The sequence below is a fragment of the Pan paniscus genome, chromosome 13 (genome assembly GCF_029289425.2).
Source record: "Pan paniscus chromosome 13, NHGRI_mPanPan1-v2.0_pri, whole genome shotgun sequence".
NCBI classification, from domain to species: domain Eukaryota; kingdom Metazoa; phylum Chordata; class Mammalia; order Primates; family Hominidae; genus Pan; species Pan paniscus.
Genome location: NC_073262.2, coordinates 80,535,903 through 80,551,288, shown reverse-complemented (window position 1 = coordinate 80,551,288; position 15,386 = coordinate 80,535,903). Strand labels below are relative to the sequence as shown.

Genomic DNA, 15,386 nt, shown 5'->3' with positions numbered 1-15,386 from the left:
ATTAATGTATGAGGGAGCCAATATGATGTTAAAACCAGTCCAAAGAGCACTTGAGAAGTTAGGTGTTTATGGGCAATGTTAAGATACAATTTCAAGGTTAAAAACAGTACTGGTTAAAGACAAAACTAAGCCATAAACTATAATCTTCAAGATTGTCTTTTCTATTGGAGAGAATGACTTGTATCTCTACCAGAGAAAGGTACAAGTTAACTTGTAATTTCACTAAATCTGGAGTCTTTTATCTGTATTAACCAGTGAGAGGAAGGAACTAAGTACATTTCTTAGATCAGAAATTGGCAATTTTTTCTGTAAATGCCCAGAGAGTAAATATTTTAGGGTTTGCAAGTCACACAGTCTCTATTGCAGCTACTCAACTTTGCCCATTATAACACAAAAGCAGTCATAGACAATATATATAAAGAATGAGCATGGCTGTGTTGCAATAAAACTTTATTGACAAAAATAGGTAGTATATCAGATTTGACTAGCAGACAAGGGTTTACAGACCACCGTTCTAGATAATCCTTTGCCCTCTTATAACATTGAAAAATGAGTACCCAGCTTTTTGCCTTATTTCTGTAATGCCAATGTAAACTTCAGAAGAATCAAAGATTCAATGTTAAAAAATCAAATGCAAAAATACTGGTTAATATGTTTTATTCACTTGGTAGGTAAAGGCTCTTTAGAACAATCATTCAATTCTGATGAGAATAAGCACTTTCAAACAGCTCTATGATTTTTTCAGCCATCAGATTGGTAAAGCTTGAAAATAATTATAATAACCAGTGTGAGTATGGGCATTAGAAAATTGACTTTCTCATTACTGATATGGGAACTTAAGTTGGGATAACTTTTATGGTCATAAGTTTGGTAAAATATATTTGGAGATGGAGTCTTGCTCTGTCACCCAGGCTGGAGGCCCAGGCTGGAGTGCAGTGGCATGATCTCGGCTCACTGCAACCTCCGCCTCCCGGGTTCAAGCAATTCTCTTGCCCCAGCCTCCTGAATAGCTGAAAATATATTTTAACTTGAAAAAGGGGTAACCTTTGCACCCAGCAACTCCTCCTCTTAAAATTTAGAATAAGGAAATGGATGGAGATGAGACCAAAATGAGTATGTAAGGATACTACTGCATTCCTATAGTATTGAAAATGTAAATAATTCAAATATCAATAGAAGTTTATATAATGAAATTCTATGTAGTGTTTTAAAACAATGATATATGACTATATTCATAGGAACAATGTCTTTGATATAATTTTAGGTGAATAATAAAGGGGAGAAACAACATATATAAAAAGAAGCTGTTTTTATCAGAACATGGGTACATAAATGAGATTACATTTTCACAACTATTAAATTGACGGAGCTTTGAATTTTCTCCTTTTGAGTCATATTTTCTTGTATCTTCTCTTCCAGAAGGAGTCATGAGTTTATCATCTCATGGAAGGAAAGGGCAGGTAGTCAACCTCTTAGCAAGAGAACAAACTTAAAAGTCAAGGTGTCAGGAGAGAGGATTTGCTAAATGGATTTATCTTAACTTTTAGCAATTAAAGACCAATCTGGACCCAGGACAAGACATGCAGACTCCATAATCCACAAAAGAAGTACTCATAACCCCATGCCACAAGTCATCACTCCACTTCCACCCCATATAAGGTTGGGAGGGCTGCTTAATTCAGTAGAAATTAGATAAGATGAAGTATTTAATAAAAGGCTGAGTGAGGTTACTTGCCTTCAGCCATCTTGGGTAGAGCACAATGTTCACCAAAATAAGTCATGTATACTTGCTTGAAACAGTAAGAGCAGGTGCCTGGGCAGGCTTGGGGATGTTTCTTGAGTCCTCCTTGCTGCCATAGATTGGCAGAAGGTGTGGCCAGGGTGAGTGGAACAAGGAAAGTTGCAGACAAGTCATCCTGGAAACAAGGCTATTGATGTATCAGGATAAATAGGAACATGAATGGCAAGTCACCCTGCAGCTGCTTATCTTGGCCAGATGAAGAGATTTGAAAGCTAATTCATTACACAAAAATATCTGTGTCATATTGGACTTTACAGTAAGCACAGGAGACTTCTCACCAGGCAGAAGCTGAAATGGCTGCTCAGAGCAGTGCTGGTGAGAACACACTCAAAGACAATAAACTGAAATTCAAACGCAGCCACCCTAAATCATTCCCCTGACTTCACCCTCCCCGTCCATTATTCATTTAAACACTAACACACAACAAAGAGCCACTAGCAGGGGCTCATGCAAAGATACTCTAACAAAAGAAGTAGGAAGGGATGTGAAAACAAAAGCCAAGTGAAAAACACACACCAGAAAAACGCTTAAAGTTTTCCATGAAATGAAATAAAAAATAATAAGATCTCTCAGGAAAAATAAAGTTGTTCAAGAAAGAGATACAAAAGCTTAAGGAATAAATGATAAGCAGTATAAAAGATAAGAAACTGGGTTGGTAGAACTTGAAAAAAAGTAGAAGAAAAATATGTAGCTGCACAGAAAGGAATACTACATTAAAAACAAGAAGAAATAATACTTCTAAAATACTTTTAGGGACACAAATAATAAAATTGAAAATAAAATGGATAATAATAAAGCATTAAAAAAGGAGAATGATAAAAATGGAATCAGAATAACAGAGGTCCAAACTAAGTATTCTGGGCAACTCTAAAGAGAACATGGCAAATGGAACAGGAAAAATAAAAACATTCAAAATTATAACACTAGGACATTTTACTGAAATAAAGACAATCTTGGATTTACAGACTGAAGGAACACACCATTTCAGGCAAAACTGATACCGACTGCTTAGCACTGAAACACATTTGGTGTTAATAGACTTCAAAGATATTGAAAAAAGCATATGGGCATTTACACACAAAAAAATCAAAGCATCTATTGCAGGAAAATTCATTCTGATGTTAGACTACCTAGTTGCAGTCTCCTGTGCTGGAGGACAATGGGCAGTATCTGCAAAGTCCTCAGGGAAAGAAAATGTGACCCTATAATTTTAAATCCAAAATTTAAAGCCAAACTCATAGACAATTACACAAGTTGCAGAGAGATATTTTCAAATATACAAAGAAGAGCACAGCAAATGTAGTTCTAAGAAGCCCTTCCTGAAAAGTATGAGAGTTTGAAATCTAGCCAAGCAGGTGATGAGTGGGGAAGTTGGGATAAGTAAGATGGGTATTGAGTATTGAATGTATTTAAATATCGAAGTAAGGCTAAAAACAGTGGAGCATATACTTGCAGATACAAATGTAAACCTTATATTGTAAACCATAACAATGGTGCTGGTTCCCCATGTTCTCCAAGTTCCACAGGTGCAACAGGTGAGTATGGGCATGCACATGCACTGGGTCATATTACAGAAGAGGTCATATTACAACACTGTGCTTGGGAAATATATCCCTTTTCTGTGGAGTGGTATCAAGCCTGACGTTTGTCTGTGGAAAGATGTCACTTCATCTCCCAGGTTTGCTCACTGCAAATACAATCCTGAGAACTGAACTAGGGCCTTAAAGTCCTGACATGCATGGCTTGGTTTTGTGGATTGCCTCTCTCAACAGGTATAATTGTGGAATATTTTAATTTTAATGTGTCAAATTTATTAACCTCCTTTTTTGATTTTTGCTTTAAGGGTTTTGTTATAAAAATCTTTATCTACCTTTAGCTATAATGGCATTATTGTATATCTTTTTACATCCATTTGGTATGCATGGTCTTTTTTATCCATCTAGAATGTTTTTGTGTGGAGTATAAAGCAGTATGTGTATAACCAATTGTCTTAGAACTGTTTTGCCTCCACTTTGTAGTGGCACTTCAAAATTATAGTTTCCATATATACCTGGGTCTGTTTCTGAGCTCACAATTTTGTCCTGCTGGTCTATTTGTTTATTTCTGCACCAGTATCTATCTGAATATCTGTAATTTTGTAATGCATTTTGATATCTGATAGGCCAAGTCCTCAGTGTTGTTCCCCTTTAAAAGTGGCTTGCTTATTCTTGACCTGTCATTCTTCCATAAAATTTTAATAGCAGCTTAGCAAATTCCATGAAAACTCTGTATAGATTTTGATTGAAATTTATCTAATTTATGGATCAATTTGGGTGACTCCTGCAGGTAACAGAGTATTCAAGGGCAAGTGGCTTTCACACTGAGAACATTTATTAACTTACATGACTAGCAGTCTCCAGGAGGTGGTTCTGGGGATGACGCAGCAGCCAGATGATGTGATCAGGGACCCAGGCTCTGTCCATTGCCCTCTGCTTGTCTCAGTGGTTGGCCATCACCAGCTGGCTTTTCCCTTTATAGTGCACTAGGCAGCACATCCACACATAACTGTGTCCAGGAGAAGAAAGAGAAACTTCTTTTCACATCCCTCTCTTTTCTCTCAGGGAGCAAAATCCTTTTTGTTTGTTTGCTTGTTTGTTTGAGACAGGGTTTCACTCTGTCACCTACGCTGGAATGCAGTGGCACCATCACAGCTCACTGCAGCCTTGATGTCCCAGGCTCAAGTGATCCTCCCACCTCAGCCTCTCAAGTAGCTAGGACTTCAGGTGCACACCACCACATCCAGCTAATTTTTGTGGAAATGAGGTTCCACTAGTTGCCCAAGCTGGTCTCAAACCACTGTGCTCAAGCAATCCTTCCACTTTGGCCTCCCAAAGTGTTGGGATTACAAGCATGAGCCACCGCACCCAGCTGAGGAAAATCTTTTTTTTTTTTTTTTTTTTAACGGCTTGTCCAGCCGACGTTTCCTAAGACCCCATTAATCAAGAATGAAATGTTGTCCAAGTCATCTATATTCTTAATACTTTTCTATTCTTCATCTATCAATCTCTGATTACGGGTGTGTTCAAATTTTTAGCTTAACAGATTCTTCGGTATTTTTTGTCCAATTATGTAGGTTGTTGATTTAGTTGTTTGTATTAATTATGTGTTTTTGAATTTGGGATTGCAGCTGATTTGGATGGGAGAGTGTTTTTGTTTGTTTGCTTATGCCATTGCTTTCTTTCTTTCTCTCTTGCCCTCTTTCCTACCTGTCTAATAGTTTGCCCAGCTTCCTGACCCCTAATCAAAAACCAAGACTTATTCTGGTGGCTCAGATTTCCTGCTATGTAGTAATATTACACCAAGCTAGAGGCAGCTTGGTTCAGTTTCTTGGGGTGAAGCTGGGTCACCTGTTCCCCACACCCCAGCAGGAGCTGAAATTCTGACCATCACTGCCAGCCTGTTTCTGGACTTGGAGTTCAGCAGGCCTACATGTCTTCAGGCTTGTGACTTTAGAGATCTTTTCCCTCCTTTCCCTTCTCCCCCCTTCCCCTCTCCTTTTCTTCTCTCTTCCTTTCAATCTCTAAATGTCTTTCTGATTTCCTCTGTGTTTTATCAGTCTTTGCTCTGTTTTTGGAAGAGATCAGATGTGTAAAAGCATGAACTTATAGCACCATCTCTACTGGCATTCTGTACACTACTTTTATAATTAGAAAACAAAACAGTATCATTTCAGGAAAATAAAAGTTTCTCCCTCCAAAAGTAAGTTTTATTTCTATTTTATTAGAATAATTCCTGAAAACAAAAGTTCTATTTGTATTTTGTGATTCTAATACTTAAAAAAACCTGCTTATTGCAAATTTATGTTTTATGGCCTTTATATTTGAAGGGAATAAGGGAGAAAAAATTAATTCTGGTTGTAGAAGCTTTGATTCACCAAGATCTGAACTCTGTGTTTAGAAACTGCATTTGTGGTCTTTAAGCTAGGCACTCAGGTGTAAACTGTTCAGTTTACTGAATGGATGCCAAAAATAGAAATGAAGACTGCTGTTCTAGCCCTTTCTCCTGACAAAATTAATATTTTGCCCCCTTTTGCTTCTCTTAAGTGTTTCAGTCCATTGATTTTAAGTGATTTTGTCAATGGCATTTTCCATTAGACTGGGAAGAAGGAAAGATTGCTCCATAGCTGGCTGCTGCTGTTAACATTAGGAACTATTTAGCTCCTTGAACTGAATATTCCCTGCTTACTGTTATTCCATCCTATGAACCTGTCTAAGCAATTCCTATCACTTCTCTTAGTTCTTTCCAGCTCATGCATTTACTATTATTTCTATTTATTTTTGTGTGTAGTCAAGGAAAGTGAATGTAGACATTTTAATCTTATGTCCTAAGGCACTGTCTCAAGTCCTAGTTTTTACAAGTGTTCTCTTCTCATGTATCATCCTGATGGCTGGCAGCTATTTTGTTGTTAAGAACTCTACGAAGTACTTTCCAACTAAGCTTATAAATACCTGGCTAGTGTCTGGAGTTTTTTACAAAACTGTGAAGCATAAACTAGCTAGGCACACTTGTTTTCTTATATCCTCCTTAGCTCCTTGGTCCTTACGTAAATGTACATACAATTAAGCCAGTGAACTAGACGGTCTTCCTGAATCCTACACTCAAGGGGAAGAGATGGGGCGAGCATCCTCCGATTGTTCTGGGGCAGTCTGTAATTCAGTGCCCTCCTTCTCAAGTGAGTTGCAAAAACTGCCTCAGCCTTTGCTTTCTTTATCACTTACTTTCCATTTCCCTACCTTTCCTTCTTTGATTTTCCTTCTCCCTATAAAGAAGCCCACTTAAATTCAGTTTGATTTTTGCTCCAAGTGTTTTTCTAGTGTGCAAAGTGGAGAGTATTTAAAAAAAAATCCTCTGATGATTACCCAAACTATTATTGTTATATACACAGTCATCCCTCAGTATCTGTTGGGTATTGGTTCCAGGACAGCACATGGATACCAAAATCTATGCACACTCAAGTCCTGCAGTCAGCCCTGCAGAACCCACAGATATGAAAGGTCAGCCTTCTGTATCTGCAGGTTTCACATTGCCCTGAATGCTGTATTTTCGACCTGCATTTGGTTGTGGATGCAGAACCCATGGATAAAGAGGGCCAATTATATTAACTGAAAAAATGTGCATATATACTACTATATATATATACACACACACACACACACTCACATCATTAATGTATCATATTACTTGTTCATACATATTAACTCATTTTATTACTAACTGTATATCAATATAGTAAATCAACTCACATCATTAATCATTTATATGTTAAATAAACATAGGTATGCATATATATATTTATATAATCTCCAACTACTGAACCCCTAACCCCACTGTCCATCTCCATTACATCCCATCCCAAATCTTCTCCACCTCTGATATTTCCTATTTAGCCAATAGAACCATCACCATTTAGTAAGTAACTCAAGCTAAAAACTGTAGAGTAGTTTCTAAGTCATTCTCACTATTCTACATTCACCTGTGTCTGTGATCTGTTGCTTCTACCTTGAAACATCATTTCTAGCCCTTCCTTCTCACTCTTTCTACCACCTTCTTCACTGTGTCTTTACTGATTTCTCACTAGGACATTTTTCTCCTGACTCATTTCTTGCTTGCAAACAGGGCACTCTTCTTTTCAATTACTGCTTCTTTTTAAACATGCACTGGCCTCTCCTATGATTCAAAACATTGGTAGTTGTCTATTGCTTGTATAATAATGCTCACACTACCCAACATTCAAGGCCCATCACTTCTGCTTCTAACTTAACTTGCGGTTCTCCTCTCTGGTCCTCAGCCTTGCTCTATCCTTTACTTCACCTCTACCCCACCTCCCCATGGTCAGCCTAAGCATGTACTAGCCTATTAACACAAAAGATGCATATCTTTGCGCAAATAGTCCCAGTGAAAGACAAAATGCACCAGACAATGAAGATCATTTCATCTGGCTATTGCAATAGGGAGAATGCTCATTAATGGTGAACATCTCAAAGAAAAAGATGGGGTTTCACAGAAACATATAGACAAGGGAGTTACCTATATCATTCATGAGCCTTACAGGAGTCATGAGGAAGGATGGAGAAACGTCTTATTTTGAAATGTGCTAGGGCAGAATGGTCTGTTGAGGATAGCCAATTCTGGAACAGTGATAGGGAGATTTCTTTATCATTACTATTTTGGGGGAGCACAGAGCTCAGGTAAAGTTCAACATTGTCAACTCTACTGGCTACTCTCTGGAACCTCTCCACTCCCCAACTACCTATGGTTGGTCTTTCTGTCTTTACCTCAGTGCCCTTGAGGGCTGATCTTTGCTTACCACACCACTTGGGCTTTCTTGTCCTCTGGCTGCCAGTTGGGTTTGACAAATAGAAGGTATGAGCAGAAGATTTAAGGGCCAGAGGAGTGAAAGACATTGGGTGTAGTTATTTTCCTTATTCCTTGTTTACCAGTTCTAGTGGTGGCTAGATCTTTCCATGGCTTCTCTTCACATGGATATCAAAATCACCTCCAGGATCTCAAAATTACCCTTCCCTTCTCCCCTCCCTCCCTCTTGTGTAACCTCAGACCTAGGAGTGTTAACTGCTTTCCAAAGTTGCTAGTGCCTGGGTGCCTCACCATTCCTTATGGGGTTCTTTTCACCCTACCCACACTTCTATAGCTTGCCCCTTTATTGAATTATGTTCAGTTAAACTCTTTTGAGAGTTCTCTATTTTCTCCCAGAACGAACTGATTTGTTCCCTCAGTCTGGGAAACTTCCCCCACTTGTCAGCCTAGAGCGTTCCTGCTCATCACACAGTTCACATGAAGCCTTCCTTAACACCTTCCTCTGTGCACTGGTAGCATTTTGGACATACATTGTGGTGAAACATTTGTGAACTGTTTCCTCGTCTGTACTGTGTTGTGAGTTTCTCAAGGATAGGATATGATTTGTGCCCTTTGGTGTTTATAGAGCCTATAGCAGTGCTTGGTGCACTAAGTATTTGATAAATGCTGACTGCATGAATAAATGATTAGAGTAAATTGGCATAAGCAAGAGATTTATTAAGAAGCATAGTAAGAGATGATTGTTTAATTCATTCTTTTTCTTTTTTTTTTTTTTTGAGACAGAGTCTTGCTCTGTCACTTAGGCTGGAGTGCAGTGGTGCATCTCGGCTCACTGCAGCCTCCACTTCCCAGATTCAAACGATTCTCCTGCCTCAGCCTGCTGAGTAGCTGGTATTACAGGTGCGTGCCACCATGCGTGGCTAATTTTTGTATTTTTAGTAGAGACGGGGTTTCACCATGTTGGTCATGCTGGTCTTGAACCCCTGATCTCAGTTATCTACCCACCTTGACTTCCCAAAGTGCTGCATTACAGGTGTGAGCCACCACACTTGGCCTATTTAATTTATTCTTTTGCCATTTTGAGTAGTCCTCTTATAGAAAAATAGAGATTCAGAAAATTAGAAAACAAAAATCATTATTACTTAGTAGATAATTTTTATTTTGGTGCCCGGAATATCTATTTGAGTATAGTTTTAATTTTTTTAACTTGTTTTTAAGTTAAAAGAACAGAGAGAAGCCAGACCAACTAGCACTTGATAAATATCCAAATCAAAAAGACTTCTGTCCATGGAGCTTTTCCAAAGAACAAGCAGGGAGATGTTTTGTTTACTTCACTTGGCAGGTACACTCCCTTCCCCAGGGTGCAATAATCAGGGCTGATCAGCAGCAAAGGAAGCTTGAAACCAGTTGTTTAGTATCATTGATTTAGAAACCACTTCTGATATTTCCCTTATAAAATTCTCTTTTTTACTTAGTGTGTGTATATTAATTTATTTAATCCATGTTCATTTAGTAAATGTATAATAAAATCAAAGTTGGATTTAGATAGTAAACTTTTAAAATTAATAAAACTAAGAATTATATAATTGGTCCAAGTCAGGAATAAAGCATAAATTCTATTCTATTTTATTTATGCCTTCACCTATTTGGTATTGGTCATAATTTCTGCAATGTCATTCTATATATCCCGTTAAATTATATCCAAATATTTAAGCTGTTTTTGCTGTTTTATTTTTTAACCCAGGTATCTGACTATAAACAATTTTCTATTTGAATGCATTATATTTTCAATTCTTTTAAAAAATATAAGTTGTCTGATGCTTTGAGGAGCAGCCAATGGCCTGCCTGCCTAGAATTTGCTATTCAAAGACACTTGTGAGCATGAAAGTGGGCACTATTAATAATTGTCCCTGGACAACAGGATTAATTGGAGTGGAACTGTCCCCTGCCAACTGGGGATATATCCTCAAGTATATCTCTTACAACTTGCCCTGGTGCCTAAAATTTCTATCATTGCGATACTGTTTCAAATTAAAAGATTATGACTCCAAGAATCCTCTTTCTGAATATAGCTATATTACATGGGAATATTAATACATTACCCTATCATTAGCCATTAACAATTTAGCAAAAATAACTGATCTGGCCTAGAAATGGCTCTACACCAGAGAAGTTGGCAAACTTTTAAAAATAAAGGTCTGTCTACTAAATATTTTAGGCTTTGTGGCCTGCACGATCTCAATTGCAACTATTCACTCTACTGTTATAGTAGAAAGCAGGCGCAGACAATACTTAAATTAATGAGTATGGCTTTGTTACAATGAAACTTTATTAATAAAAACAGGTGGTAGGCCAGATATGGCCCATGGGCCATCCTTTGCCCACTCCTGCTTTTGAGGACTGAGAGGCTGGCAGATGAATTTACATCTCCAGAATCATGTTACTTCTCAACTGTTCATCTTGCTGCCCTCATCACGGACTAATGCCACATGTATATTGCCTTGCCAAATAATCTGATGACTCAGGGTCAATTTGGCTGTGAATCTAACCTCAGAGGTCAACTCACCTTGCACTTTAAATTTTTCTTCTTTAAAATGTTGCAGTAGTTGTGGTTCTCCTGAGAAACAGAACCAATAGGAGACTAGATAGATGGATGGATGGATAGATAGATAGACAGATAGATAGATAGATAGATAGATAGATAGACAGACAGACAGACAGACAGACAGATGATAGATAGATAGAGATAAAGATATTTATTCTAGGAATTGGCTCACATAATTATGGAAGCTAAGAAGTCCCACAGTTTACTGTCTGCAAGCTAGAGAACCAGGAAAGCTGGTGATGTAATTCAGTCTGAGTTCAAAGACCAGAGAATCAGGAGTCCCAGTGTCTGAGGACAGGGGAAAAATGGATGTCCTAGCTCAAACAAAGAGACCACATTTGCCCTTCCTCTTCCTTTCTATCTGAGCCCTCAGTGGAATGGACAATGCCCACCCACATTGCTCAGGACAATCTTCTTTACTCAATTTATTGATTCGAATGCTAATCTCTTCCAGAAACACTTCACAGACCACCCAAAAATAATGTTTTGCCAGCTATCTGGGCACCCCTTAGCCCAGTCAAGTTGACACATACCAATTAACCATCACAAATGTTAAGTCTTAAAAGGTTAGAGACCTTATTTATTATTTCTTTGGTATCTCCCTGTGCTATCCAGTACTTTATACACACTGGATAATCAATATTTAACCAAAGATCAGTAAACATCAGTATCTTCATTTTTCTTCTAAAGACACTAATGAAGATTAGTATCTTCATTTTTCTTCTGAAGACACAGGAACCTAAGAATTATGATATAAGTGTAAAGTTAGGGAACATAGTCTACAATACTTTCCTCACTCCTGACACCATTTATGAGTTTTGGAGTTCCCAAGACCATGCTAAGTTTCAGTAATTTGCTAGAAGGGCTCAAAGAACTCAGTGAAAGCTGTTACACTCACAGTTACAGTTTACTACAGGAAATCATACAGATTAACATTAGCATGGGGCAGAGTCTAGGAAAATTCCACATGTGGACTCTGCTCATGGAGTCATGGATGGTGTCAATGTCTCCTGGCTCTCATGTGTGACAAGATGCATGAAATTTTGCCAACCGGGGCCTAAGCCTTAGTGTCTAGAGTCTTTATTGGGGCTTGATCACAAAAATAGGGTTGACCTGCCCATGCGGCTGACCTCTGACTCCTTTCCTCCAGTGGTCAACTGATACCATGTGTCCCAAAGCTCCCACCCAAATCATATTGTTGGTGTGGCTTGAAGCCCCCATTCTAAATCACACTGTTACTCTTTGCACATTAATCAGGCATTACAAGGGTTTAGAGATTATCTCTCAGGAGCCAAGGACAAAGGCCAGACCTCTCTTTAGGGAAGGTTCAGTTCTTTCCTACATACAAGGTCAATCGTGGTTCATGAATACAGTGTCTGACTTTGATCATGGCACCATAAGCCATTTTACTGGAGGACACAGCTAATGCATTCTATGGAATGCTGAAGTTGAATGATGCATAGTCCTTGACTTTCCCCTTATACATTAAAAATGAATTTAGAAAACAAAACAAATAAAAGTTTTGTCCCTATTTTTCTTTTCAGCTTGTAATTTATGTTGGAGTAAGATGTTCTAACATTTTAGAAAAAAGTGTTTTTTCCTTTTAGTAGTTTCTCCAACTTCTTTTACAAGAGTTCAAACATCCTGTCATTTCATTAAGAGATGTATATATCTTATCCATTCTCTGTAGATCTACAGGTTCTATGGCTTTGAAACGCCATTATTTCCTATTCCATTTCTTATATCCCTCAGTTGCTATTCCTCAGATGGAAAAAATATTTTTAAAAGATCTTTATTTTCTTTCATTCTCTGGACATTTCTCACATTTGTTTTCTTAAGATGTGAAACCAGAAGTGCACTTATTTTTTCCAGGGAGCACTAGTTTTGAGGAGCGAGGGCAAATTAAGCTCCCTACCATAAAGCAAGCTTCATAACTGCAGAGATTTTATTTTCTTTTACTTTCACATTTGTAATTCCATTGTACACTACACTGCTTGACACATAAGACAGTACGTATTTCTTGTATTGAAAGATAATTTTCAAAAAGTTAAAAACTTAACTCTTGCAGAAATCTAAAGCAAGCATGTATCAAAGATTTGTTTAACTCATCAAAAAGAGAAACCGCAGAGTGGCAAAGTTGGTTCTAAAACAGGCACTGAAAGAATGCCAGCATAAGATTGCTAGATTAGCTTTTTAAAATGGTTACTACCAGTCAGGATAATACAATTGTAACCATTGAGCTTTTCTTTTCTCCTGCACAGAAATCATTTGCATCTTTACTTGGATAAAATTTATTTGTATTGCTATCAGATTTGCAGAAATTAACATCTACTCTTACCACGCTGTAAATTATTCTAATCAATAGTAAGAAGTAGGCCAAATGAAGCATTCTTATTAATATTGGAGAATTTAATCTCATTTATCAGATCAGGAATTTAAAAAATGTCCTGCTCAATTTTGAAATGCAGAAACAATTAACAGTTTATTGATAATATGATTAATCTTATACCAAGCCAAGTGTTTTACTTCAAGTTACTTTTTAGTCTGTGTTTACTCAAATTTGGGCATATAGGAGGTACTCAATAAATATTTGTAGAATTAGTAAATAAAAGTAGAGTTTATTCTGGTTTTGAAGGAGTCATGTCCAAATAATTTGCTGCTGCAATAACACTTGCTCTTGCTTATTAAAGCAGTGAGAAGTGGGATCACTGGAGCTGTGGAATCAGAACAACATGGTTCAAATCTCGGTTCTGCAATTTCCTGCTTGCATGGCTTCCAGCAAACCACTTAACCCCCTAAGCCTTAATTTGCTGTCAATAAAATGAGGATAAAATCTACCTTCTGGGATGTTGTAAGCATTGATACATGCATAAAGGATTGTTTATAATGTGTGAAAAATCCCTCATTTGCAGGAAAATGTCCTCTCTATGTGGTTTGGCTCCCTTTCAGCATAGTGGCCTCAGGGTAGTTGCACTTCTTGCATGATGACCGAGGGCTCCAAGCACACATATTTCATCAGGCAAGGCAGAAGCTGTGTTGCATTTTACAACAACCTTGGAAGGCATGTAGCATGTCTTCCATATGCTCTATTTGTTGAAGCTTTCAGAAGCCCACCGGATTTAAGGAGAGAGGATGTAGATCCTACCACTTGGTAGGAAAGTGGCAGGGTTATGTGGAAGAGAAGAAGATGGGATAGAAGATATTGTTGTGACCATCTTTGGAAAATAAAATTTGCCACAATGAGTGATTCTGTAGAGGCTTAATTCATATTACAATATGAAATGAAATATGTTCTATAGTTGTCAAGGGTATTTCCTTGCAGTTGAGCTATTGTCATTGCCCTACATTCATCTGGTCACACAGAATTTTCTTTGTGATGAGCCCTTCTTTTCTATTTTTTCCCTAATGTTGCATTTGCCTAGCTTGAGTTCATTACCTCACTGATAAAGCTTTTTAAATATTTAATCTATTCCTATTTTCCAAATCATTTTCTCAGGTGCTCATCAATTCCTTGTAAGTGGTTAATTTAAAAGGACTTTGAAGCATGACTGCGTATGGCTAAGGAAAATCTAAATGTCAACCTTGGAAGCATTCTATGACATTCAGATGGACTCCTTTCACTATAGGGGCTTGTTTTTCTATCATGTGGTATATCTTGTCAAAAGAGGGTATTGGGGCTCAGAAAAGGAGACTTCAAAGCATGGTGCCTTGGCATACTGAGCACGTTGATCTAAAGGAAATTAAAGGGCCTTGGAACTGAGTCCCCTCAGAGCCAAGAACTTTCTAACCTTTTCTTGTTCCTCCTCACAAGTACAAGATGGAACTCTCTTCCATCCCCTCCCTGAAATTTTATTAACCAGAGAATATTATTCGCATATCACAGAAAGGAAGACTGAGGAATGTCCCCATGCCCAGACAGACTTTCCATCTGTTCTTCTGAGGGCACTCTGAGAGATTACCCTGGAGACTTTATCTGCATAATAAGATAACCTTTGGCCAGATGCGGTGGCTCGTGCCTGTAATCCCAGCACTTTGGGAAGCCAAGGCTGGTGCCTTATCCGGGATGAGGAATTCAAGACTACCCTGGTCAACATGGTGAAACCCTGTCTCTACTAAAAATGCAAAAATTAGCTGGGCATGATGACACGCCCCTGTAATCCCAGCGACTTGGGAGGCTGAGGTGGGAGAATTACTTGAACCCAGGAGGCGGAGGCTGCAATGAGCCGAGATTGGGCCACTGCACTCCAGCCTGTGCGACAGAGTGAGAACCTGTCCAAAAAAAAAAAAAGATAACCTTTGTTTACAGTGAAGTTCCACCCCTTACCTTGCTGCCACCTCCTCCAGAGCTCAGAGAAACTTTGTCCCTGGTCATTGTCTGTTCTTTGGGCTCATTTAATTCCTCTGACATTTTTTTCTACCCCTCAAAATTGCCTACATCCCCCATCCGTCTCCCCTATAAAGAGGATGCTATTTAAGCTTCAATCATCTGGCCCTCCTTTGAGTCTCATACTTTATATGGCTTCTGTGCTTCTGCACATTAGTAAATTTGTATGCTTGTTCTCCTGTTAATCTGTCTATTGTCAGTTTATTTCAGCAAACCTTCAGAGGGTAGAAGGAAAGGTTTCC

The 15,386-nt window shown here is 38.2% G+C and overlaps 1 protein-coding gene across 1 annotated transcript in view; it reads left to right on the top strand.

The window, feature by feature from the left end:
* The window catches only part of LOC100982736 (dual 3',5'-cyclic-AMP and -GMP phosphodiesterase 11A), a 275,174-nt gene that overhangs the window by 13,012 nt on the left and 246,776 nt on the right, over nucleotides 1-15,386 (top strand). The window lies entirely within an intron of this gene.